Genomic DNA, 26578 nt, shown 5'->3' with positions numbered 1-26578 from the left:
CAACAGTAGTCAGGTTATCACCACTTGTATAGGCAAAATTATCTACTAAAATAGCATTGCAGAAAAGGTTGCCTATCCTTCCTATAAGTGAAAACAAGCACTATTTACCTTTCCCAAAAGAAAAAAGTAAAGTTAGTATTTAGAAGCCAAACATTACTAAATTATAGCAAGATTCTCAACAAAATTCCTACTTGGTATATGTTTGTCGATTCTATCCAGTACTGACTAAGACACTCTGCAAGGGTGTCAGGTAGAGAATTCTCTGATTTGGCAAGGTCCATAATTTGATGGGGAGGACACAGCAAAATTAGCTATTCATGGTTATTCATTTCCATTGTAGTGGAAATTTGCAGTGTATGATAGAATGACAGAATGGAATACAGAGATTTTTTCCAACTAGCAAAGAAAGACAGACCTAAGAAGGTGACTTGACCACAAATTCTAGCATTCCTGACAGAGAGAGGAGTGCATTTTTTTCTAGGTGTGTGGCTGCTTACATGATCTCTGATATGGACCCACCAAGCAGCCCACCTGGCAGAGATGGTTTAATTTAGTCAAGGCCATCCATGTGTTTTATTGGTTCTGATCAGAGATTGAAATGAGTCATGGCTCTGACTCGTCCTTAGGGAGAATTATGATGTACATGGGAGGTCCCAGTCTGGTTCTCTGGAAGATGCTGAGATGGAATTCAAGCTCATGAGAAATCAGCACTGGTGGAAAACAAAATGGGGGGCTAGAAGTAAAATCAGGCAGAAGGTAGATATTCAATATAATGTCGTCCTGTTTAGTAAGGAACTCAAAAGTGACATGACTCGTCAATCCTTCCTGCTTCAGGCAGGCATATCCACATTTCTATATCCCACTCAGCTAGTCACAGCAGGGGGGCTGCCCTGAGAAGGTCACAATCTTTCTGCAATGGGACGACCATAAAGGAAATAACCATTAGAGTCAGCAAAGTCTACATCTGTTTGGCATGTCCTGATCTGAAGCTTATCAGCGAGGCATTACTCAGGGCATACACAAAGGAGAAAGAAGGCCCTTCTCTTCTCCGGAGCTGACACAAAGGAGAAAGAAGGCCCTTCTCTTCTCCTGGGCTGGGTCCTCCTCTTGCCCCACTTCTTGTCTGATTCCCTGGCTCCTCCCACCATATGCACTCCTGATCTTCCTTAGAACTTGTAGCCAACTGCCTACAAAGGTTAGAAAGTAACCTGAAAAGTAAAGTCCAGCTGCAATGACTCAAACACAAAGCTTTTTCTCTCAAGAGTCAAAGACAGAAAGTCTTCTGGACCAAATAAGTTAGTCAGTATGCGTATCTAATAAGAAAGGATGAGAGCCAGACACTGTTAGTTCATGCCTATAATCCTGCCTACTTAGGAAGCTGAGATGTGAGGCTCACAGTTCAAAGTCTATCTAAGCAGGAGTGTCTGAGACTCTCATTTTCAGTTAGCAAGCAAAGAATCAGAAGTGAAATTGAGGCTCAAATGGTAGAGTGCCATCCCTAAGTGACAACACTAAAGGACAGCACCGAGGTCCTATGGTTCAAGTCTTAGGACAAGCACAAGAAGGGAATGGAAGGGAAGGGAAAGCGAGTGAGGGAAGGGTAGGGAAGAGAGAGAAAAACAGAAGAAGGAAGACAGGGAGGTAGGAAGAGAGAGAAGGAAGGGAGCAAAGAAGGGAAGAAGGGAGGGAGGAAGGAAAAGAAGGTAGAAAGGAAAGGAGAGAAGAAGTCATATTACTATGTACCACTGAAAATCTCCAGGGGGTCTCAGGCTCTGCGTGACTGGAATGTGACTTGGGGGCTAGCCCCAGCCAGAGCCCTCCCTCCATACCTCCATCCTTTTGGAACAGCAATGGCTGTTCATCCCCTAGCTGATAACTCCACTCAGCCAGCACACAGCAAGGGAAAGAGAGCCATAGTTCAGTGATTCCCAAAGCATCAGTGATTCAGAGGCAACCTGGAAATTCCCTGGTGGGGGCTCTGGGTCATCTGGAAGTGAGGTGACAAGTGAGGAAGGCCAAGACCCCCAATGCATAGGCTATTGTAGGCTTTTATCACAACAACAGAAACTTGTGTTCATGGAGAACCACTTGAGAACCCTTGAGAGCTGGAACAAATCTTCTCACCTAAAAGATGCAGCCAATGCACCTGCACCAGCCGGTGGAGGAAAGATGCTTTGAGGATGATCCATATGGTTCTGCGCCAGAAGAGCAGAACTCCAGCAGCACCGTCCCTTCAGTCCTGCACTCCTTTTCTTCATCTCTTGCACGGCTAACCTCCTCCCATGGGCAGTTCTCTCCACTCCCTGGACTCTACTGGACTCAGCCCATCACCTGAGCATGCATTAGCAACATGCCAGTGACATCATCCTCTCCAATAGATCTTCCTGTACACATCTCAGAAGCCACCTTTCTCCACAGGAAGAGTGCTCCAGGTTCCAGCACCATTCTGGAACCTGGATTGGCCTTGCATATGCCACAGAACCAGGAAAAAACCAGCAGTGAAGATCTTATGGACCTGTTGTTACTGCAGGAAGGGAGGGAACAACCTGAGAGGGGTGGGTGCAGCTCCCAGTGCCCCTGGGACTTCTAGACCAGCCGTAAGGACAAGTGTCCACAAGGGTTTCCACAGCCACTGCATGCAGCCATGACCTGCTCCATGCTCTGCCCTAGCAGGCTTTGAGAGCCCTTGTGTCATCCTCCAGAGCTGCCATCTAAGGCACCAAATACTACCTGCTTCTTGGCCGTCAGCCTCTTGACCTGTGCCCAAATCCCATTCCTTACAAAACAGACAAGTGGATTTACAGACTCAAATGCCCTTGGTGAGATTGAGCAACAGAACACTCCACATGGATGCCTGGGTCAAAAGGCATGTACTCTGGACACGTGGGAGATTTAATCAGACCCTCTGTCCAAAGCCCCAGGTGTGTGTTTCACACCTGGTTACTCCCATGGAATGCCCTCATCAACACATTCCCAAGCACCTTGGTCACTCTCGGTCAGTTCAGCAAGGCATGGAAAACCCCAACAGGACCAGCCTGCGCCCAAGCTCACCACACGATGTGGAAGCTCTCTACACGAGGACTGCATCATTCCTCTCACTTCTAGAGACTCTGAGTTTACAAGGTGCTTCCACAGACACCATTTTTTTTTCTCATCAATGCCCTCAGATGTGGGAAGGAGCTGTGGCTCTCACAGGCAAAGCAGGCTGAGCTAAGAATGGAGGTGAGGTAAGATGGAGTGTGTGAAAGGCAGGTAGAAAGGAATCTTATAAGATGATTCGCTGGACTGTATAATCACAGCAAGAGGAAAAGTGTAGAGGTCACAAGAAAAGCTGTAAGGAGAGACAGTCAAACTCAGGGACAGTCCAACAGGGACAGTCAAGCTCAAAGTCAAGGCTTAGAGAACCAATGAGACTGGAATAGGCTCCTGGGGGGAGAGGGGTAAGGGGTGGAGAGGCATGGAAAACCCCCAATACTGGAGGGCTTGGTAGGGCCTTAGGACTGGTGGTCATGAAGCTGCTTCTCCCAAAGTCTAGAAGACAGTGACAGCTCCTGGGATGGGTGGGAAGCAGTCACAGCTTCTGAAGGAGACATCAGTCCATCCGTATCTGCTTCCAGCCAAATGGTGCAGGAAAGGTGTGGGCAAGGCTGTGAGCCAGAGATCCGATATGGGAAGTGATAGAGGCCTGAATCATTCAGGAAGGAGAGCGAGATGAGCAAGACATGACTCTCTTCTCCCACTCACCCTGGGTCACCTCCTTCCCCTACTCTCTGGCTCAGTCTCCCAGAGCCAGAAGGCTTTTCTTTACCCTGACCTGACAGAATTTTTCCTACAGCCCAGTGCCATCTACTCATTTGGCTCCAAGGGCAGCCTTGAGCTTCATAAAGCTATTGTTTTTCATAAGGCTAAGGAGCATGATACAATATTAAGGGATAAAGAATGGGCCCATGGTGAGGCCCTTTGTACTGCATGGGAGAGCAATGTCATCCTTATAGACTAAGATGACCTATAGGAGACCCTCAATCTGGTATAGGATACTCTTAAAAGATGCAGCCTTTCAGTCTCCCAGCTCCTGGCTTGCTGTCCTTTCTTAGCTTTCCTGTCCTTTTCTTCCTACAATACTTGACACAACAATAATTAGCTCATCGGAGAGAGGAAGATCTCAATTGAGTTTTACTTGTCTTTCTTGTTTGTTTGTATGGTTGGTTGGTTGGGTTTTCACCTGCCCCCCCACCACACACCCTTATCCCAGGTATCTCAGACTGACAGTAGCTTGGCTCCAAGGCTCACCATGCCCAGCAAGCCCAGGAAGACAAGCAAGAAAAATTAAGTGCCTTAACCCAAGAATTCAGGTGGCTTTGTACTAGGTTGGAAATGTCCAGGACAGATGGGAACTCGGGCCTCTGGGTGTTTTTCAGGGAATCCTCAGAGCATGACTACTCTTAGCAACGGCCTGGAAGGGAGCAACATAAGCACAAATGAATACCTTCTGCACTCTGAATAAATGCCTTTGGGGACATCTCCTTAGTTGGATCCTCTGCTTCCTCTTGCATCTGAGACTTGAGCCAAAATGGGTCAGTATCGAGGAGCAGTAAGAGGTGAGGTGGGCTATGTCTAAGCATAAGAGGTCACACATTCACTTGTTCCTCTTCAGAGGCCACTAGAATCCAACAGCTTTTGGCGTCAGTCATCTCTGACTCAGGGCAAATCTCAGGCCTTGGGAACTTGATGTGTTTGCACATAGAGAAGGCTGAAAGCAGACGAGAGTCCATGCTCCAGGAGAAGCCCATTGAGGGGAAGACTTGCCTGATAAACATCCCAGCTTCCTCATGGGATCTGTGCCTCTCAAAGAATCCTCATCACAATGGAGTCGAAGTGTCCACACTGAAAATGTGCTCAGCAACACTCACACCCTTTATTGGCTCTTTTCCCTTCATAATCCTCTTCCCTCTTTTCTATGGTGCTTCTTAGAGTCATCCCATACAGAAACCTCTTTTCACTAGAAATAGTTCCTTTTTCACTAACTCTAATGAACTACCAGAAGCTTGGGACTTATGAAGAAAAGAGTTTTACCTGGCTCCTGGTTTTAGAAGATCTAAGTGGTGCAGCCATACTGGGCAGGAGCACCTAATGGTAGGTAGTCTCTGAAGCATGATTTCTAGTCAGCGTTGCCTATTTCAGTCCCTGCAAAGACTTCACAGGAATGTCCAGAAATCAAAAGAATTTGCGAGGAAGGAAGTGATGAAGAGAGGAAGGGAGGAAGGGAGAGATGTAGGGAGGGAGGGGGGGAAAGGAGAAAGTGAAGGAGGGAAAAAGAGAGGGAGAGAAAGGGAGAAGGAGAGAAAGGGGAAGAGAAAGTCAGAAAGAGAAAGAAAGAAGCAAAGGAAGGAAGGAAGCAAAGGAAGGAAGGAAGAAAAGGAGAGAGGGAGGGAAGGAGGGAGGGAGGAAAGAAGGAAGGAAGGAAGGAAGGAAGGAAGGAAGGAAGGAAGGAAGGAAGGAAGGAAGGAAGGAAGGAAGGAAGGAAGGAAGGATCTCAAACAATTTTCCACAGTGCCCAAACCTGAAACCAGTGCGTAGCTACAAACTCAGTCTCTGTCTATACCGGATGCACGGCCTGTCGTCTGAGAATCTGGGCTTCCTCCTCCTCCCTGAGCCTCCCTTCCTTTTCTCATTCATCTCTCTCGGTAGTTGATCTTTCCATTCTTGGCCACCCCAGTCACTTGGCCACTAAACCACAGGAGATGAGGAAGAACTCCTGGAGAAAGCAGGCGCGTGCTGGGTGGCCAGAGGATAAGTAGTCCCATCAGTTTGCCACAGAAGGGAGGTGAGCTCCTCACAGCCAGGCCTGGGGCCCAAGCAGGGTGCTGGGGAAGGCTCTCCTGGATTCTGAAAGACTTGTGTATGTTCAGGGAGATTTTTATCCATATGTTTCTGATTCATTCACACTTAACTCATCAAAATGCTATTTGGTGAGAGACATTTGAAGTCCAAGATGCCTTGTAACAGCCTATTTAGTGAGCCTAAGGAGCTTTTTACTCTCTTTTTTGGGGGGAAGGGGACAAGATTTTTCCCCTCTTCTTTTCTCTCCAAAAAGACAAGCAGTCATATCCTGTGCAAGGGAATCAGACATGTGAAATGAATAAACCTTAAGACACAAAGACTGCATTTGGGGCTTAGGTCTGCCTTGCCCATGAAGACTTTGTCTGGATGGCTTCTGTTCCAGGGCTTGTTCAGTTCTGGGGTGCCCATTTTCAGGAGGCATGGATCGATATCAGAAGCAAAAGAACACTCACACTCCTCACACTTCCCAACTTCTGTGTGTGCCATCACTCCTCACTCTTTATGAAGCCAAGGGGCTTCCACGAAATAAATTCCGTGTCTAATGTGAGTGTATCACAAGCCATGAGCAATTACTTAATGGTACTGAGTCTTACTCCAAAAAAATCAACTGAGCCTCAGGTAAAAACAGTGAGAAACAGAGTACTTTGGGATGAAAAGATAATCAGAAAGAATCATCGTAGGTTGGCATCAGTAGCTCACTCTTGTAATTTTAGCTACAGGAGGCTGAGATCTGAGGACCATGGTTCAAAGCCAGCTTGGGCACAAAAGTCCATGAGAATCTTATTTCCAATTAACCACCAGAAAGCTGGAAGTGTTGTGGCTCAACATGGTACAGCACTGGCCTTGAGCTAAAGAGTTCAGGGATAGCACCCAGGCCCAGAGTTCAAGCCTCATGACTGACAGAAGAGAAAGAAATAGAAAGAAGGAAGGAAAGAAAGAAAGAAAGAAAGAAAGAAAGAAAGAAAGAAAGAAAGAAATGACTGACAGAAGAGAAAAAATAGAAAGAAGGAAAGAAAGAAAGAAAGAAAGAAAGAAAGAAAGAAAGAAAGAAAGAAAGAAAGAAAGAGAGAGAAAGAGAGAGAGAGAGAGAGAGAGAGAGAGAGTGGGAGGGAGGGAGGGAGGGAGGGAGGGAGGGGAGAAAGAAAGAAAAGAATCATCCAATATGAGGTACCAAACTGTTCTTTGCAGACCCTGTGCAACCTTCTTGTACATCATAAATGAAAGGAACTCAGACTCACCTTCTCACTGCTTCTCTGACCTGCTAAATTACTAATCCACTGCCCTTCCCGGAGGCACAAGAATGAGCACGCTGACCTTCAGAGAGCCCTTGCTCAACCCCCAGGGCTTTAACAATTCTCCCTTTAGCCAAGCTTAGCTCAGCAGAGTCCACTCAGAACAGAGGGCCATTATGTCATTCTTCCCTCTCAGACTCCTAGGGATGAAAAGGTCAGAGGCCTCCAGTGCCCTCTGAGCCCACAGATGCTGGTGCTTTGTCATTCATGGTGAGGACAAAGCCAAAAAAATAATAATAACCAACAGCTCTACTGATAAGTCTGAGCCATCCCCTCTACTCTCCACCCACCTCTCCCATTCCTATCCCAGTCCCATCCATCTCTCTTATTCAGCATGGGCAATCACTGGGCTGTTAGGATGGCTCTGGCTCCTGTGTGGACTGGAGTGAGTGGAAGTGCCAAATGTGAGAATGACAGTGTAGATATTGGGATGGCTGCAGGTACTTGAAGAGGGAGTGGGAAATCTGAATGGCTTCTGTGTAAGGGTATGTTGGCATCCATAAAACAAGGAAATGCTGATGCTCACCAAAGACCTAAGTCCAGCCATCCACCTGTGAAGGTGTTATCTAGACTGCATCATGTTTTCCTCCTATACCACTAAGTCCCAGCTTGTGCCCTTCAACACATCATCACTAACACCTGCAAGGATGAGTAGACAGAGAAGACACTTAAGACGGGCCATGTTAGAAAACATTTTGTTTCCACTCTGTTGTATTTCCTAGAAGCAAGTCCAGAGCATTCCCAAAGTGAGGGCACTGTTAGAAGCTATGAATACCAGGAGGCAGAGATCATGGTCGGAGGACAGCTTGGAGATTGCCTTCTACATCCCACTGGGCTGGAAGCTGGAAGATACTAACTGTCCACTCTCTAAGAATGAGGCCCAGGCCAAGTCTTCTCATGTCTCTAGGATTTCCACTGTATCTGCAAAGTGAATGAGTTAAGATGAGTTCTTAATTGGTAAGAGCCACAACACAGCCTTGGAGAGTGAATGACAGATGACTTAAGGAACTAACCTCCTTGAAAAGCTAACCTACCTCTTCTTTTCAGAAAAACTTCTCAGCCCCCTTCCTATGAACCTCCTGTGGAATAGCCCTGCAGGACACCATTTCTTCTATTTACATACACACACTACTTTACCCACTGCTTCCTGAAGTCTAACCACCCCCCCCCATCTGTTCTACTGAAATCTTGCCCTTTCTTACCTGTGCCTGAGAACAGCCTTTTTCAGGCTTATCTTTCTAATAACTTTTATACAATTTGAAAATGGAACCAGCATCCATAGGTGCCTGAATGATAGATGGCTTTCCATTAACAAGCTCCGTTCAGATATAAGGTAAAGTGCAGCTGCCCTTTTCTACATAGTGCATTCTCTTACTATCTTGTCTGATGATGCTTTTTTGACCTGGGACCATCAATTCAGAAAGATACTGAAGAAATAGAAAACTACATGGAATTTTGGAAAAGAGAAGAAGAGGAAAAAGAAGAATAGGCTTTCTAAATTTGAATTTGACAGTGCTTAGCACCTGATAAATGATGTTTTCATCTTCCTAGCAAACTTTAGCAACAGTTACTATCTCTATGGTCTTAAGGATAAAACTTAGGCTCAAGGTCCACAGCTGGTTTTGGTGACTGTCAAAACCACTCTTAAAATTTGCTTTGTAGTACCTTACATTAATGTGGGGGTAATTTGCCAGACCATAAAATAAAGCTATAAGGGTTGAATCAGCAAAGGCCACCAGAGGTGACCTATTTTATTCCAGTTTGTAGACAGATACTCCCTTCCCTAATGCTCTCTGTGGACTAGAGTTTATCCCCAAGGAGATAAACTTCATAACGATTGTGGATTTATACCACATTTCCAAGTGGATGGAGAAAATGTCACACACACACACACACACACACACACACACACACACACACACTGGAATTCGATGCTTCCATCCAAATGATACTGGACCATTCATAAGGAAATGGAGAGACTTGGAACAAATTATATTAAGCAAAGTAAGACAGACGCAAAGAAACATAGATTGCATGTTCCCCTCATTTGTTGTAACTAGAAAGTAATGTAACTAGAAAGTACCTATAAACCTACAAGTAAACATACTGGATGGTAAAAGACAAAAAAATGCACTTGGACATGATAAATTATACAGAACTCTAGACATTCATTTACACAGTGAGACCAAAGGAGGATATTCTTAGGAGAGGATCACAAAGGCCCAATAGCTATGTACATATGATCACATAAAATGATGTTTATCAAATTCTTTTTTTGTGTGTGGGTCATGGGGCTTGAGCTTGGCCTGCTCCCTGTCCCTGAACTCTTCAGCTCAAGGCTATCTCCCTACCTCTGGGCCTGGGTGTTGTCCCTGAGCTCTTCAGCTCAAGGCTACCATCCTACTTCCCATTTTCTAGGGGTTAATTAGAGATAAGAGCCTCAGGACCTTTTGTGCCCAGGCTGGCTTTGAACTTTGATCCTCAGATCTCAGCCTCCTGAGTAGTTAGGATTATATGCATTAGCTACCACATGTCATTGCTGTTTTTTATTTCAGTTCCTTTGGTCTTGTATGTGAGGTTATCTGATTTGGGGAGAGTAAGGAGGACATAGAAATGGCAGGACAAAGGATGAACAAATGTAACAGTGATACTCAGTAGACACTGTGTTGAAAATGAATTGTACAACTGTGGAGGAGGGGGGTCAGGAGGAAAGACCTGGGAGAAAACAAGGGGAGAGATGACACGATTAAAAAGGAAACATAGTCATGCCCTGCCTTATGCAATGTAACCCCTCTTTACATCACCTTTACAGTAAACTTTTTAAAAATATTGTAGATATAAGTATGGAAAGGTGTGAGGCGAGAACCTTTAGGGCTGAGGTTTCTGGAACTCGAAACTTTATTTGTAAAACAAATCAATCATAACTCTGAGTGCCCATGAGTGTGTCTTGGACAACAATACAATCAGGCCACTTACGGTTGGCCCTAGCACTAGAAAGGAAGACCATTAACCTCACTTCTCACTTCTCTCCTGGCCTCCTTCTCAGAGCCTCCTAGGTCACGCTGACTTCTTTCTGGACCAAGCACAGCCTGACTGAAGAGTACTAGCTGTGTGAAAACGGAAAGCAGCGTCAAAAATGACTGAAGAAGTTTACCCATAACCATAAACACATCAGAATAGTAAGAATTTGACGGTTCTTTTATGACCTCCCCAGATCTCTGTCCTCTGGTATTGAGAGGAGAACCTAAGACTCACTCGTCAAGGCCAACTTTACTTGAAGTTCAGATACAAGTTCCCCTTTCTCTAAGAAAATCTCCCAGCATCCCTTGTAAGGGACTCAGTAATGAAAGCAGCAGTTCTAGAGTGACCACAGAATTCTTCATCCTCTCCCTGTACTAACCTGTCCTAGCCCTCTCTATCCAAGCACACAGAATGAGTTTATAACTCATCTATCACACCGTAGAAACTTGGCAGTTTCCATACAGTGCCAAAGGCTTTTAACACAGCACCCAGCACTGTGGGCTCTATCTTCTGATTGTGTTAAGAATGATCTCATTTAATCCTCAGAATAGCCCTATTTGGTGAATTGTTTGCAATTGGGAAAACTAAGAATAAGAGAGAACGGGGAAAACAAACTTGCAGAACATCATACAACTGAGTAGGACTTGGACCCAGGCAGTCTGACTCAACTGCCCTTCAATGAGGCCTTGTGGCTTTGTCTTTCTGGAGAGACAAAAATTGTGACCTACATGTGAGATATTTCTAAGAATAAGCTTTCCTTGGGACACTGTGCTCCCCCAAGATCAGGCATCAAGTCAGTCTGAGGGCCTAAAAGATAGATACCCTTTTGTACCCCTTCTACTGGGATGGCACCATTAGAGAATAGCTTTGAACTGAGAAGCTATCAACTCCCACCCACCTTCACAGACTCAACTCACACCTTACCTCGCCTTCCTGGACCTTTAGATTTTGTACACACACACACACACACACACACAGGTACCAGAGGGAATCACAGGGACAAAGAATAAAGAAGAGTCCCCCAATTTGGGACACAAGAATCTAGCTGGATAGGTGTTCTGGGAGTACAATTCTGAGCGTCCCTTCACGTGTGAGTAGCTGTGATGTAGTAACTAGAGAAAGGGCTGAAGAAGGAATCTGCCGTCTTGCTCTGCAGTCCTGTCTTTCACATGGAACTCTAAGGTGATGTCCAGATGTGCTCCAAAGAAAAGGCAAATGGGGCACAGAGAGCAGTGTCAGCCCTGACATTAATTTATGGAAAAGACTTTCCATACATCAGGATCCTTCAACTAACCCTGCCATTCCTGCCAGGCAGCCTCTTACTCCAGGTCTCTCCCATGTCCTTGCTTCAGATGTGCTCTTTAACCTAAGCTCTGCCACCACCTCCCTGGGAGCCAGCAGATGGGGAAGCAGAAGGGAAATGGCTGGTAGGGCCCACTGGCTTCCCGTAGAGGACCTCAGCTTAATAGAAGTTGTCATGTGTCAGCTTAAGGCATGGGCAGAGCAGCTGCTCCAGCGGCCCACAGCCAACATGGAGCTGATGAGAAGAGTAGCAGCTCACAGACTAGTCAGAGAAAGGAGCCCAGAGCCTGACATGGGAAAACAAACCAGGCAGCAGATAAGCAGAAAGAGGGACTCACAGCATAAATTGACCTCCTTCCTTTATCCAGGCCAGATCTTAGTGTTTACTGCTGCAGTCTTTCTGAGGTAGGAAGGAGACAGGAAGGACAGCAGGCAGTGGAACTTACTGTTTACCTGTATTCCATTTTTCCAAAATGTCTTCCATCTTGGAGTATTGACTTCAGAGGAATCATGATGCTCAACTTAGTGTGCAGAGGAAGAGCCCCAGAGACGATCCAAGGACCATCCATCATCCCATATGGTATGGTTTGCCAGCACAGTCTGGCCCACAAAGCCAGCACTTTGCTCTGTACTATTTCTCATCATAATGCACAAGAACATCATAGGCCAACCATGGATTTATTCACTTACCTTTTCCTTTTTTTAATTATTATTATCTTTAAGTAGTGCACAAAGAAGTTGTCATTTAACAATGCAGTTTATGTATACAAGGTATTATTCAAAGGAGCATCAACTTTTTTTGTTTAAAATTCCTAGAAATCTCTGGAACACTACAGTTTTACAACCACATTACTTTTTTTGTGATGAAGTATATTCTAATACTATTCTTCTCCAAAGTTAAAAAATATGTATCTACAAGTCTTCAAGATATTTTTGGATCATAAGGAAAAATAAAAGTTGTCACCCATTTCAAATCTTCCTTATAACCACACAAGAAGCATTAACTGTCTTTGACTACCTCCACCCCCATTTCATGCAGCATGTGCATATATAGTCTGTGGGTCTTTTGGGAATTTGTATTTGCCTCCTTTTTGGGGTCTTGGCTCTCCTGTTCAGAGAAAAGTTGAGACTTCAGTTACGATTATGTCATAGAAGTAGAGGACAAAAATCTTAATAATGCTGCTAGCATCTGCCTATTGTGTGTACCAGAAGAAAAGGGACCAATAGATAGAGGGGGTAGAAAGAACTAAGCCTTTAAAGTCCAATACACTGAGATGGAGGCCTGAAAAAGGCCCACTTAGCACTTTCTAGCAAGTTCAATGAAGGTAACTGAAGCATTCAAACAGTCTAGCTTCCCCAGGGCTTTCTGGACACACTGTACTTCCTGAGGCTGCAGTCGCACCCTGGTTGGAAAATCACATTAGGCATTTGTGTAGAGAGCAGATGCAGTGAACTCGCCTTTCACATGCTCATTATAGGCAGCAAAGCAAAATGTTTGTCAAGCCTGTCATTAAAACAGCAGGGGAGCAAAATCCTCAAGAGATCTACCAAAGTGAAAGAAAGGGAAATTAAATAGATAATAATGTGTATCCTGTACCAGGATGATAGGTAAAATATCTTTAACAAAGAACACTAAGAGCTTTATATTTCACTTAGTAAATATAGTTGTTTATTAGTATCATTTATGGATTTTCTACACTCTTATTTTTAACAGATGGATTTTCTAGTGGCTTCAGACTTCTACACTCTATTTTTCTCTCTACTGGTGCTTTTACTTTTGTTAAAAATAAATTAGTAAATGTTCTTACTATAGGTTGTTTCCTTTTTTAAACATATACACCTATTCCTTAGTTTCCTTTTTTTTTCAGAAAATTTGTCTTTCTCCTAAAGAAGTACACACACACACACACACACACACACACACACATTAATGCCAGGAATATGACAGTTGAAGTCTGGATGACAAAGGAATGGTAAAGCTTCATGCAAGTAGTTCACATGTGCCCACAATTCCAAGTGAGATGTTTGGACAATATGGTAATCAGGTAGTGGGTTTTATGGGCTGGAAATTGTATTAACTAACTCTATGATTGGAAAATCACAGGAGTTAAATCCATCAAAAGTCTGAACCAAGTGGGCTGATCACCTTGGGGAGAAGAGGAATGGGAATTTGTTCAGACTACCAGAGGCTGTGTGGTAGAGAGGAAACACAGCACGCTAGCAATACGGACCATAATCAATTCTCATTTCTTCCCTTTATGGCTCAAGCACTTTGGGGAAGATGTTTATAGTCTCTGAATTTTCATTTCTTTATTTACAAAGTTAAGAAAAGAATAGTTGTTTCACAGCATTGAAGTGGGGACTAAATGAGGTGATGTTTACAGAAAGTTAAAGACACTTGTAATTATTCTAATGGCAAAGACTCCAAATTTCTATCAGCTGAAAATCTGAAAGGAGTAGAGCTTTATATTTAAAAGAAACAACATGAGGAGTCTCCACTACTAACCAGAGAGATCCAAGCTGAATATCAGAACATTCACTGCCCTCGCAAGACCCTCACCCCAAGACAGTGTGCTATCTTGAACAACTGTCAAGAACTCAGTTTGAAATTTACTCAAAACTTCTCAGAGGAGCTTTCTTTTAAATCATCCCAGTTCAAAAGTGGTAAGGCAGACCTGCTTCTCCCCTATGGATAAAGGGTTCTCAATGTGAACATTCGCAAGCTAAGAGCTCTTTCTGAGATGCCACTGGCCTAACTTGTCTTATACTTCATAACTATGGTCATCTTAGTGACCACAGGAGTATCGGCCCTCAGCTCTGAGGACTTAGAGCACTGAGCAGGTATGTGCTTTTCTGCATAAACCTATGTCCTTTGCACTCCTCTTTCCACTCAAGTAAAACAAGAATCTTTTTTTTTTCTATTCTATACATGAGAAATCTGAGACTGAATGATCCCTACATAATTCAGGATGACACATACATTTACTAGAGCTAGTTAATGAATCCACATATATCTAACCCCAAAGTTGATAAATATCTGTATTGGTTTTCAACTGCTGTATAATCAAATACTATCAACAAAGCTACTTAGAACAACTGCTTAGGGCACATACTCTTTACCTCACAGTTTCAGTGAGTCAGGAGCTTGGGTGCTATATATATAGCTAGGTCCTCTAGGATCTCATCAAGCTCTAGGTAAGGTGTTGGCCAGGCAGGGTTCTCATCTGGAAAGCTTGACTAGGGAATGTCATCAAGATTAGAGGAGCATCTTTTACTTTTGCTAAGGCCCAGTCCCTCTTCTAAGGGATTTTACCAGATTAAAATATGCCTACTAGGGTCAATATTCCTTTAGATAAAATAACTGTCACTGACTTCAAATCTGATATACTATGTGCAATAGGTTATATTCATTTCACTTGGGGACAGCTTTGGGTTTTCCACTCAGAAAACTGCTCGAAGTCAGGGGCTGTGGATGAGAGTTATCAGCCTTAGAATTCTACCTACCATGTTGGCTCCCCTCAGTTGTAGCAGCAAAAGTTACAGTCACAAAGGACAAAATCCAGAAACAAGGATGGGTGCTTAAGCCTGTTTTGTCTTGACAGTGGAATGCTAATTTATCCATGGTATTGACTTAAAAGAGAATATTTGAAAATTGGGATCTAGAAAAACAAACTCCAAATCTGGTTTCAGATTAGAACCACCTGAGGGTTTATGAGACAGAATAATCTCCCAGAAATCCTGGTTTATTTGGTGTGGAATGGGCCCTGGGCATCTTCTGTTATTCTCACGGTTTTCTTTTGCTTTTGTTTTCCAAGAATCCAAAGGTACAGACAAGTTGAAAATATCAGATCTGGAATAGAGATCCACAAGGTGAGATATGTTCACCCCAGGGGCTTGTGGAAGACAATCTACTGAGAGGTAAGAAGAAAACCTTCAAGCTTCTAGCGAAAATGAACTTTTAAGTTTAAAAACAAATAGAAAAGAAGCAAGAGACTTCCAGTCTGACAAAAAGAGCTCAGAAGCCATCACTTTCATTCTCACAATAGAAAAGCAAGACAGACTAAACATTGGCCCCTCAAATTCCTCAGAGAATTGAGGTCACAGGAACACTGTTCTGACTTGGTAGTGACAGGTGGGTACAGAGAATCACACTTTAGGGACATAGAAACATGTACAGCCAGGGTAATATTAGTAAGGATACTTCGTAGTTGGTGAATTGCCAAATGATGGAGACCTGCTTGAGAGTTAAAAACTTCTGATGGCCCAGTCTTAGAAAGAACCTCACACTTCCCAGTTTCATTTAAAGATTATTACTGAGAAGTTCAGAGCAATTTTTCCTCTGTCAGGAAATGTAAGAGAGAAAATAACCATTTTGAAATATACCCAGAGTTCTCCTCCCTCCATAAAAAGTCCTGCCCATCCAACCAGAGGAGATATGCAACTCTTAACTGACAGAAAGTTAATACCTAATCAGAGGACTGCAGGATATTTCTCCCTCCCCTCATATTTTACTATCAAATTAATAGGTCTTCTGTGTAATCACAAGATTATAGATTAAAAAAAAAGTTTCAGGCTCCATTTAGAACTTACTAAGCCAAAATCAGAGGGGACAAAAACACAAGCACTAAAAGACACTTTACCTTTTGATAACACAGCTACTGAGAATACCGAGCACAGTCTAACTCCTGGCAAAATAAACACAAAACTTCATACAAAAAGGCATATCTATCTCAATTCCTTTATATTATATACAGCTTTCAGTAGAACCAGACATGTTGAAAAGCAGGGGGAGAAAAAGAATCTGAAGAGATAAAGCAATCATCAGAACCAGACTTCTATAAGACAGAGTTTTTGGAATGATCAGATCAGGAAGTTAAAGTTTCCATTGTTAACACGCTAAAATAGCTAACAGGAAAAGAAGACAAAAACATGTGAGAACAACTGGGTAATATATGCAGAGAAATGGGGTCTGGAAGGAAAACATCTAAAGGGTGCAATAAAATGGCAATAAGCTGTCTGCCTCAAAGAAGACAAGGCATACGTTGCCTGGAAAGTCTTCCAAAGATGATGGTTTGAACAGCCAACATCAGGCTGAATGATGTGGGCCATTAGTCTGCTTCACTTAAACAATGTGGACAGGCTGGGAGTGGGTGTCTGCATGGGAGAAATTCAAGATTTAAATAGCACATGATAAATTATTAGCTAATATATTTCATTCCTCTCTTGGGCAAGGATGTGCATTCTAGCTATAGCTGTCCTTGCAAGTGGATGAAGACTAGCCATAAATTTAATTCTCTTCTTATATATGTGAATTTGTTATATATGAAATTCTCTTGCTCTAGCCTAGCATTGTCTAATAAACTTTTTGCAAAAAAAAAAAGAAGGAAAAAAAACACACTACAACAGAAATGAAAAATACTTTAGATGAACTTAACAGGCTAGATACACCTGAGGGAAGAGTCAGTGAGCTAAAAAGAGAAAAGTAGCAATAGATCTGAAACTGCAAAGAGTGAAAAGGAATGAAGAAGATGCAACAAAATGTTCAAAAATGGTGGGACTATTATAAAAGGTATAATCTTCATATACTAAGAATGCCAGAGAAGAAGAAAAGGAACTGATAAAATAATTCTGGAGGGCTAGGAGTGTGGCCTAGTGGTAGAGTGCTTGTCTAGCATACACAAAGCCCTGGGTTCAATTCTTTGGTATCACATACACAGAAAAACCCGCAAGTGGTGCTGTGGCTTGAGTGGTAGAGTGCTAGCCTTGAGAAAGCTCAAGGATATTGCCAAGGCCCTGAGTTCTAGCCCTAGGACTGGAAAAATAATAACAATAATTCTGCAAATTTAATAACAGACAGCAACAAAACAATCTCAGAGAATGCTAGCCAGGATAAATACCATGTAATATATTCTTAAGATTTGTCATATTGGAGCTATGAAAATAAAATACAAAGAGAACATTTGATGGAGGAGGAAGGAGTTTATCCATGGAAGAATAAGAACTAGATTCAGTTTCTCTTTAGAAACTATGCAAGCAAGAAGTAAATGGATTGAAATAAAATGCTGGAAGAAGAAAAAAATATATCAGTGTTCTATCTCTCCTCTACTCTAAAGGAAGGAGAAATAAAGATTACAAGACTGTTGTCACCAGTAAACCAGTTTTGCAATGAATTTTAGGTTCTACAGAGTGAGAGAAACTTATGCAAGTCTGAATATCAGATTTATGTAAAGAAAAAGAAAATGTTGGGAATAAATGGAGGTAATATAAGGCAATTTCTTTTTCTTACCTTAACTGATCCAGCAGATGAATTTGAAAGTTTGTTCAAAATAACATTACCAAATTACATTTGGTGATTAAAACACAGAGGTAAACAAAGTGAATGACATTATTATAAAAGCAAGAGGAAGAATCAAGAATACTTTGTTGCTGGGTACTGGTGGCTCATGCCTGTAATCCTAGCTACTCAGGAGGCTGAGATCTTAGAACTGCATTTTGAAGGCAACCCTGGCAAGAAAGTCAGTGAGACTTTTATGCCCAATTAATTATAGAAAAAGCCAAAAGTGGCTCAAGTGGAAGAGAATTAGCCTTGAGCAAAAGGAGCTCAAGAACAGAAGAACAGTGCTCAAACCCAGAATTCAAGCCCCAGGACTAGCAAAAAAAAAAAAAAAAAAAGAATATTATATTGTATCTGATACCTGGTGTATTTATATACATTTATTTGTTTATTTAAATTAGGGAAGGGAAGGGAAAACAAGATGATGAGGCAAAGGACAAAGAGCGAACCAATGTAACAGCAGAAATCACAAGGCAATATATTAGAAATATAGAAAAACAGGGAAGTAGGAGAAAAACATGGGATGGGGTATCAATGTTCAAGAATTAATGTCCTCACTACTTTACAAATGTAACTATAACCCTGACAATAAATTATTTTAAGTTATTTGTACCTTCTTTGTAGTATTCTGACATTTGAAAGCCATCTTGGATTCGTTGGTTAATTGTAATTGCATACCACAAATTGTAGGGCACCTGAAAAACAAAGATAAGGAAGAAAAATGGAATCACATAAAATGCTGAATTAAAAGAAAAGAAGGTATCAAAAAGAGTAAATGAAAAAGAAATTAGGAAAAAAATAAAATTAGAATGGTTACATATATATCAATTAATCTTTTTTTCTCTATATTTTTACCAGCTTCCATTAACTGTATGGAAGGGTTTATATGCACATAATGTACCTTGATCAGATTCACCCCTCTCTGTGATTCTCCCTCACTCCCCCTTCTCTTTTCTTAAACCCAACAAGCTCAATTGTTCAACCTTTATTCATGAATTTTGGCCATGTTTACTTTCCTTTGTCTTCTCTCTTCACCCCTGACACCTTGCTTTAAATATAAATGGTTTAATTTTATCCCTTAAAAAACAGAGACTGCAAGATTGGACTAAGAAAAAAAATAGAGACAAATATATAGATAGAAATATACAGATATATACATGTATCTTTAAAAATCTTGGGGCCATGAGTTTGGCCTAGTGGTAGAGTGCTTGCCTAGCATGCATAAAGACCCGGATTTGATTCCTCAGTGCCACATACATAGAAAAAAGCTGGAAGTGGTGGTAAGGCTCATGTAGTAGAGCTCTAGCCTTGAGAAAGCCCAAGGCAGTGCTCAGGCCCTGAGCTCAAGCCCAGAACTGGCAAAATAAAATCTTTACTGATATTTAATATTGACATAAATGCACGTATTTAAGTCATAGAATATGTATAAGAATAATTCTGTATCCACGGGTTTTCGAGGACATATCCAATTTCATGTCCCCCTCTCCTGATGGAACTCAGGGCCTGAAGCTGAAATAAGGCCAAGGTCCAAAGCTGGAAAGTCATCAGCAGAAAAAATTGGCACTACAAGAGGGACACTTTGTCTGAGATCATGGAAGAACTGCCCTCTGAAACCAAAGCAAAGGCCATCGAAAAAGGTGATGATCTTCTTGAATAGCACAGGGGAATTCGTGATTTCGAGTTAGCTACTACAATGTTTGAAGCTGGAAAGTAATCCAGATGAATTCGTGGTGGCAGTTGATGAGACTCTTGGAGACTTTGCATTTCCTGATGGATTTGTTTTTGATGTTTAGGAAGCCATTGGTGATGCCAAAAAGGGATGACCATCTGTGAAGAAAGAAACCATTCTTCTTCAAAAAGAAACCTCTACAATCACTCTTTTAAACATCTCTATGAACTTTGGTGTAGTTTTATATGTATGGGAGATAATCTTAGAAACCTAATTTTAATTTCTGGGTGTTTTTTAACTGCAGTTGTTAATGTACTATCGTGAAGATAAATTCCCTAAATATAATCAGCTTCTCTACTAATTTGAAAGGTTTTGTTTTTTTGTTTGTTTTGTTTTGTGGGTTATGGGGCTTGAACTCTGGGCCTGGGCACTGTCCCTAAGCTCTTCAGCTCAAGGCTACCACCCTACCCTTGGGCCAAGCCTCACTTCCGGCTTTCTAGAGGTTAGTTGGAGATAAGAGTCTCTCAAGCACTTTTGCCTTGGCTTTGAACCTTGATTCTCAAATCTCAGCCTCAGCTTACAGGTGTGAGCCACCATGCCCGGCTTCTAATTTGAAGAGTTTTAAAGGTTTTAAAAGGTTTAAGGAGCATTTCCACAAGATTGGCTTGCTCCCCATTAACATTCATGCTTTTCCACACTAGTTAGCTGATTGCAGTAGCTTCCATGTTTCTCCCCCCAAAGTGTTAATGTGATGAAAATTAGGATTGGAGTATATTTTAAAGATATGGTTGAGAAAATGCAATGTAAATGATGCCTACAATAGGCCTGAAAATGCTGCTGTTGTTGTTTTAAATCCAGTAAGTAAAGGAAGAAGAAGATTCAAAAAAAAAATTCTGTAACAAAAGAAAGCAGCCTAATATCTGGAAGCTATTGGCCAAAAGTGGAAGCAGTTATAAAATTTTATTTCTTTATTCATTTTTCCAGTCCTGGGGCTTGAACTCAGGACCTGGGCACTGTTCTTGGACATTTTTTGCCCAAGCCTACCACTCTGCCATTTGAGCCCCAGTGCCACTTCCAGCTTTTTCTATATATGTGGTACCAAGGAATTAAATCCAGGGCTTTGTGCATGCTAGGCAAGCATTCTACCACTAGGCCTCACTACCAGTCCCATCAAATTTTACTGTGCATAGGAAGACCTTGTTACAATGCTAGACTTGAATCAGTAACTAAGTATAGGACTGACATTCTGCATATCAAATAAGACTCTCAAGATTATTGAAGCTGGCATTTCTCAGACCTCACTTTGAATAGCAATGATATACAGAGTTAGGAATAGAGAAAAGGAGGGCTGAATTTTAAATGTCTGTCCCCTACAAAGCTCATGTGGACATATAATTGCTATTTGACTATACTGGGAGGAGGACTAGGTAGGTGGTATTTTTAGAGCATGAGGCCTCCACCCTCCTAAATGAACTAATGGCATAATTGAGGTAGTAAGTTTGTCAGAGTAGATTCATTCATACCTTCCCGCTCTCTCTCTCTCTCTCTCTCTCTCTCTCTCTCTCTCTCTCTCTCTCTCTCTCTCTCTCTCTCTCTCTCTCTCTCTCTCATTCTTCTGTTTGCTCCTTGGCCATGTGATGCTTTCTATCACATTATGTCACCAAGAACACCCTTTCTATCGGCCAGGGCCTCGCAAACATCCTTCCCAATACTGCAACTCTAAGTCAACATGTTTCTTATAAACTACCCAGTCTGAGGTAGGTACTCTGATGTAGTAGAACAAAATATATGATGATAAGAGGGACTTACCTAGAATACAAGAAAATATTACTTCATTTGGGATGTCATAAATCAAAGTTATCCAGAAATTAAAATTTATGGTAATAAAAGATCAGGACTCGGCCGGGAGTGCCGAGTGGTACAGTGCTTGCCTAGCATGCACGAAGACCCAGGTTCGATTCCTCCATACCCCACATATATAGCAAAAAGCCAGAAGTGGTGCTGAGGGTCAAGTGGTAGAGTGCTGGCCTTGAGAAAGTCCAAGGACAGTGCTCAAGCCCTGAGCTCAAGCCCAGGACTGGCAAAAAAAAAAAAAAAAAAAGATCAGGACATTACTTTTATGACTTATTCAAAATGCATTAAAACCCATGATTACACTATAAGGAATATCTTAAAATATAAGTCTAGGGAGCAGGCATTAATTTTCACTTTCAGTTTTTATGGCTACTAAAGAGAATCTCGTAAGGAGACCTCTATAAAAAGAGATGTGGCAAAGGGCCAAATCATATCCAGTATTCCTAATTCCTGGGGAAATATTTCAGAAGCAAAACTTAATTGTCTAGTAGTAAATGGAAGCCAACATAAGCAGTGGGGAGCTCAAAACCAGCCAGTAAGAAGGGAAAGAAAGCCAAGCTGCTTTGCCATCCATCCCTTTGGCAAAAGAGAAGACAGAAGGGAGAAATAAATTACTGTGAGAAAAGTGGATGGATTGCAGATTCCGGAAGTCCATAGAAGGTACTTGAACCATTTCCATGCTTAGGATGTACTCCTCACTATATTGCAACCTGGTATCTGCTCATTATAGATTTCATCTTCCTATGGAAAGTTCCAAGTTCATTGCTCTACCTGGGGCTTCTTGCTTTCAAAATTCAAAGAATATTTCTCAGTATTTCCAAGAAAATATCATTAAAATAATATGGAAAGGAAAAGAAAGGAGGGGAGAGAGGAGGGAGAGAGGAGGGAAGGGAAGGAGGAGGGAAGGAGAAAGAGAAGAGGAGGGGAGAGGAAGTCTATCAACTCTTAAGTTTGCTTCCTCATCCCTGACAGATAGTGGTCACTTGGATCTCCTTTAACTAGCTTGTTTAAAGTGTAAATGTATCCTTTCCAACAGAGGTAAGTCATTCTACCTGAGGTCAGGGCCAGCTAAAGGAGAGTAAATTGAAATATTGTTCTCAGTCTTGCTGACCTTTTTTCTAAAGAAGAAAGGACTCAAGTACAAAACCCAGAAAGAAGATTATTGTAGTAACTTTCATAGTGTTGTCTCAGAAGATGGCATACCAAACATTTTTCACACAAATGAATCCAAGTCCTTTTCATACACCCAAACCTATCATGTGAGGGATAGCAATAAAATAATGTGCAATTAAATATATATATATATATATATTGTTTGTGTGTGTGTGTGTGTGTGTGTTTGTACACATACTGGATTTTAAACTCAGAGCCTGTGTTCTTGCTTGGCTTCTTCACACAAAGCTGGTGCACTAACACTTGAGCTACTCCTCCATTTCTGGCTTTTTAAAGCTGGTTAATTGGAGACAAGAATCTCTTGGACTTGTCTGTAGAAGCTGCCTTCAAACCATGATCCTCAAGATCTCATCCTCTTGAGTAGGTAAGATTACAGACCTGAGCCACCAGTGTCCATTGTAATGACACTATTAAAAAAAAAAAAAAAAAGACTTTTTTTCTGGAAAGAAACAGACCTAGGAAAATAGTTTTGTGAATTTATTTTTTTGAAATCCTTTAATTTCTTGGCAACTTGTAGTAAAAAATGACTGTTCCATAAAACTTTAAACTGAAACTACTATTAAAAATAACTCCTTACCTATCTTATCTGGATGATTTACAAATCACTAAATGTACTGAATATTAATAGGACAAAACACAGTTGTTGAAGGCTCCAGAGAACAACAGGCTCCAAATGAGATCCATCTTTGGGACTAACTTTATATCTGACCCTGAGCAACTTGATTCTCTACTTGGCCTCTTTCCCATTTGCAAAGTGGGAAGATTGAACGCCTAAGTTCTGTTTGCCTACATCCCATCTTCTGTGTTCAAAACATATCTTTATCTATCTGTATCTCAAGCTCTACCTTCTGAGATCACACTCACTCTCTTATCCACCTCTCTGGACACTCCCAGTGTTTGTCACGTAAAAGTATATGTAAGACAAGATAAGTAACTGGAGATGAGATAAGTTCCTGTGACTTCCATTCCATTCCTTTGTACACTAATAAATGCCATCCATGAAAATAGTTCCTTAGTAAAGTCACCTATCACTATGTCTTTCTTGGGGCCACAAACCTGCAGTGCTGGCTTGGCTCCATTTTAAAAATAGACTCAACCCAATTTCTGAGCTCTCTTTCTTCCAAGCTGCCTAGGGAACTTCAGCTTATCTCCTTCATCCATCCCATTACCTCAGAGAGTGGGAAAACAGGTTTGTTCTCCATTTTTCTGGGAGACTTTTGACTGTACTCTTAATTTATTCCCTTTCTAGAAGAGGTCAGGGTTTTCTATCTTCTCACCTAAACACTCCCCACCCCTACCTCCCTTTGGTTAATCCTACAAGTCTCAGTCAGCACAAGGAATAGTCTGGGAAATAATGTGGATTCTCAATCTCCTAGTCCTTGCCCTATTGTGCTGAATACAGAGCCATACATGCCATGTCCCATTAGGAAACCTCCACACTGAAGGATGATGGGAGTGTATTCCCACACTCAGCATCCATCTCTATGACGTCCCACCCACTGAGATGACTCTCCAAGCTGTTTACATAACTTTCTGAAGAGAAGGCTCCTCTTAGCACCCTTTGCTGTACTCCCTGTTTATCTCCAGGATGCTCCCAAATAGATTTCCCCAAGTAAATAACAAATGAAGGGATTTACTTTATAGGATGAAAACAAATAGACAAAAGAACTACTTTCCAAGCTGCTAAGGAAGGAAGGAAGACAAAAGTGAAGGTCAACTGTTTATCCAACATCTTATCCCATTTATTCAAATATGTCAAGCATTAAGATTAGCATGACAATCTGTTTTCTGGAAAGTTCAACAGCTATCAGTTCTGAGATAAACCTTTCCTGCTTTCAAAAAATGATTACTTTATAGCTGGAAGGCAGGCAGTCCTACCCCCCTCTCATCCCCATGCCATTCCCTCACATGCAGAAGCCTTAAGCAGCTGCGCCCTTGCAGATCAGGAGAGGCGCTCTGTGCAGCAGGGTACTCCCTGGGGCCCTGCCAGACTGACACTGCCATGAGCGCAGAAACAGCGCTCATCACACATGGCTCATCACACTTACATTTGCCATTTCACATGTTGGCTGTACTTTTAGACCAGCAGCTCTTGACTGGGAGTGATTTTGCCCTTTGTGAGCCATGTGGCACTGTCTGAGAACATTTATACTTATCACAGTTGGGTGGAAGCTAGTAACGAAGTCGGTAGAGGACAGGGAACTGGTCCACACAGTTCAGTACACTGGTGCCAAGCCTAAGATGTCAGCAGGGCTGAGAAACTTTGCCTTCACAATGACTCACTTGGGAAGAATCAACATTTTAAAATAAGCTCATAAAACTTCCCACTTGGCTTGTGCTCTTTATTTTTCATTAATATCAATTATTTGTGTAAGGGGATTTCCATTTCACATATTCACTTTTGTATACAGTGCATCTTGATCAGTCACTCTCCCTCCTCCTCCTCCTGTCCTTTCACACTAGTCTCTGCAAGTTTCCAGATTCCGTTCTCATACATCTACAGGAAGTACTTTGACTATATCTGCACTTCCTCCCCATCTCCGTCCATCTTCCCTGCTTTCACTGGTACCTACACCCCAGACATGTTTCAGCTTCCCAAATGCCAAGCCCTGCTTTATAAAAGGGCAAATAGAAGTATCTACAGTCCCTGTGACATAGGTGAATAACTGGGATAAAATTTTGGATAAACAGTTCACCTTCACTCTTGTCTTCCTTCCTTCCCTAGCCGCTTGGAAAAGAAAGAAGTTATTTTGTCACACTGGGATCATCAGAAAGAATATACACTACAAGCCACGTAAGGCACACACTGTTCTAAGCACTTTATCAATTCATTCGATTCTTACAATAGCCCTAGAGGTTGGCACTGCTATTTCTCTTCCATCAGTGAGGTGTAAGAGCAGAAGTTATATGACTTGTACAAGGTCACACAATCAATATGCTACAGAGGCAGAATTCATGCCCAGAGCACTGGGTTCCAAGATCCAGCTGTGATGAAATAGGAAATGGATGAAGATCAGAAAAACTGACTAGTCAAGAAGAGAAAAGTATCCAGGCAAAGGAGCAGCAGTGTGTTGTTCGTTTCCTGTTTTTACTGTTTAGAAATCACCACACATTCAGCGGCTTAAATCAACTCATTGCTCTTACAGTCCTATAGAGATGTAACATGGGTCTAAGCTCAAATGGAGGTGCTGGTGAAGATGCATTCATTTCTGAAAACTCCAGATGAATCTCTTCCCTTGTCTTTCCCAGCTTCCAATAAATGCTGTCTGCATTCTTTGGCTTGTGGCCCCCATCCACCTTTGAAGCTAACCTTGACCAGGTAAGTCCTGATCTTATCAAATCACTCTGACTTCTTAGTCTCTCTGGTGACCACACTGGGTCCGCTGGGTTAATCCAGGATGATCTCTCTGATCAGGTCCACTGATTGATTGACAACCATCATTCCATCTATAACCTTATCTCCTCTTTGCCCTTTGTTCTGGGGATTAAAATATAGGTCTTTTGTGGGGGGGAAGGGATAGGAGGATGACTATTCTGCTGTTATAGATAATATTCTCAGCAGCCTTATAGAAAGAATGAAGAATTTTATAAAGAAGAATAAGGTCCATGAGATTTAAACAGAATAAATGAGAATATAGGCAGATAAGAAGCTAGACCAGAAGCCAAAACCAGTGTACCCTGAGAGCTAAGATAGAAATTTGCTCAACTTCCTGTGAGTAAGAGCAACCCAAGGGAAAGGAAAGGCTGTTGCAGCATTCTATATGTAGAGTGCTAGAAGTCTGAAGTCTGGACTAAGATTTAAGATGTAGAAGCAGGAAGGTGAATATTTGAGGGCTTTTTTTTTTTTTTTTTTGCCGGTCCTGGGCTTAAGCTCAGGGCCTGAGCACTGTCCTTGGATTTTTCTCAAGGCTAGAACTCTACCACTTGAGCCTCAGTACCACTTCCTGCTTTTTCTAAGTATGTAGCACCAATAAATCAAACCTGGGTCTTCATGCATGCTAGGCAAGCACTCTACCACTAGGCCAAACTCCCGGCCTTGAGAGACATTTTTGAAAATGAAATCCAAGTATTTTAAGCTGGATAAGTGGGAAA

The 26578-nt window shown here is 42.0% G+C and overlaps 1 protein-coding gene across 6 annotated transcripts in view; it reads right to left on the bottom strand.

Moving 5' to 3' along the window:
- Nucleotides 1-26578, bottom strand: part of LOC150048760 (uncharacterized) — a 237125-nt gene that overhangs the window by 185944 nt on the left and 24603 nt on the right. For 2 of the 6 annotated variants that reach the window (XM_090354788.1, XM_090354789.1), the window contains exon 1: nucleotides 18404-18478. The exons of the other annotated variants lie outside the window; for them this stretch is intronic. The gene's annotated coding sequence lies outside the window, so the exon portion shown is untranslated. Of the gene's footprint in view, nucleotides 1-18403; nucleotides 18479-26578 lie in introns of those variants that run through there. 6 annotated transcript variants of the gene reach the window in all.

The sequence above is a fragment of the Megascapheus bottae genome, chromosome 21 (assembly GCF_031878675.1).
Source record: "Megascapheus bottae isolate mThoBot1 chromosome 21, mThoBot2.hap1, whole genome shotgun sequence".
NCBI lineage: Eukaryota > Metazoa > Chordata > Mammalia > Rodentia > Geomyidae > Megascapheus > Megascapheus bottae.
This window is presented reverse-complemented; position numbering and strand designations above follow the sequence as displayed.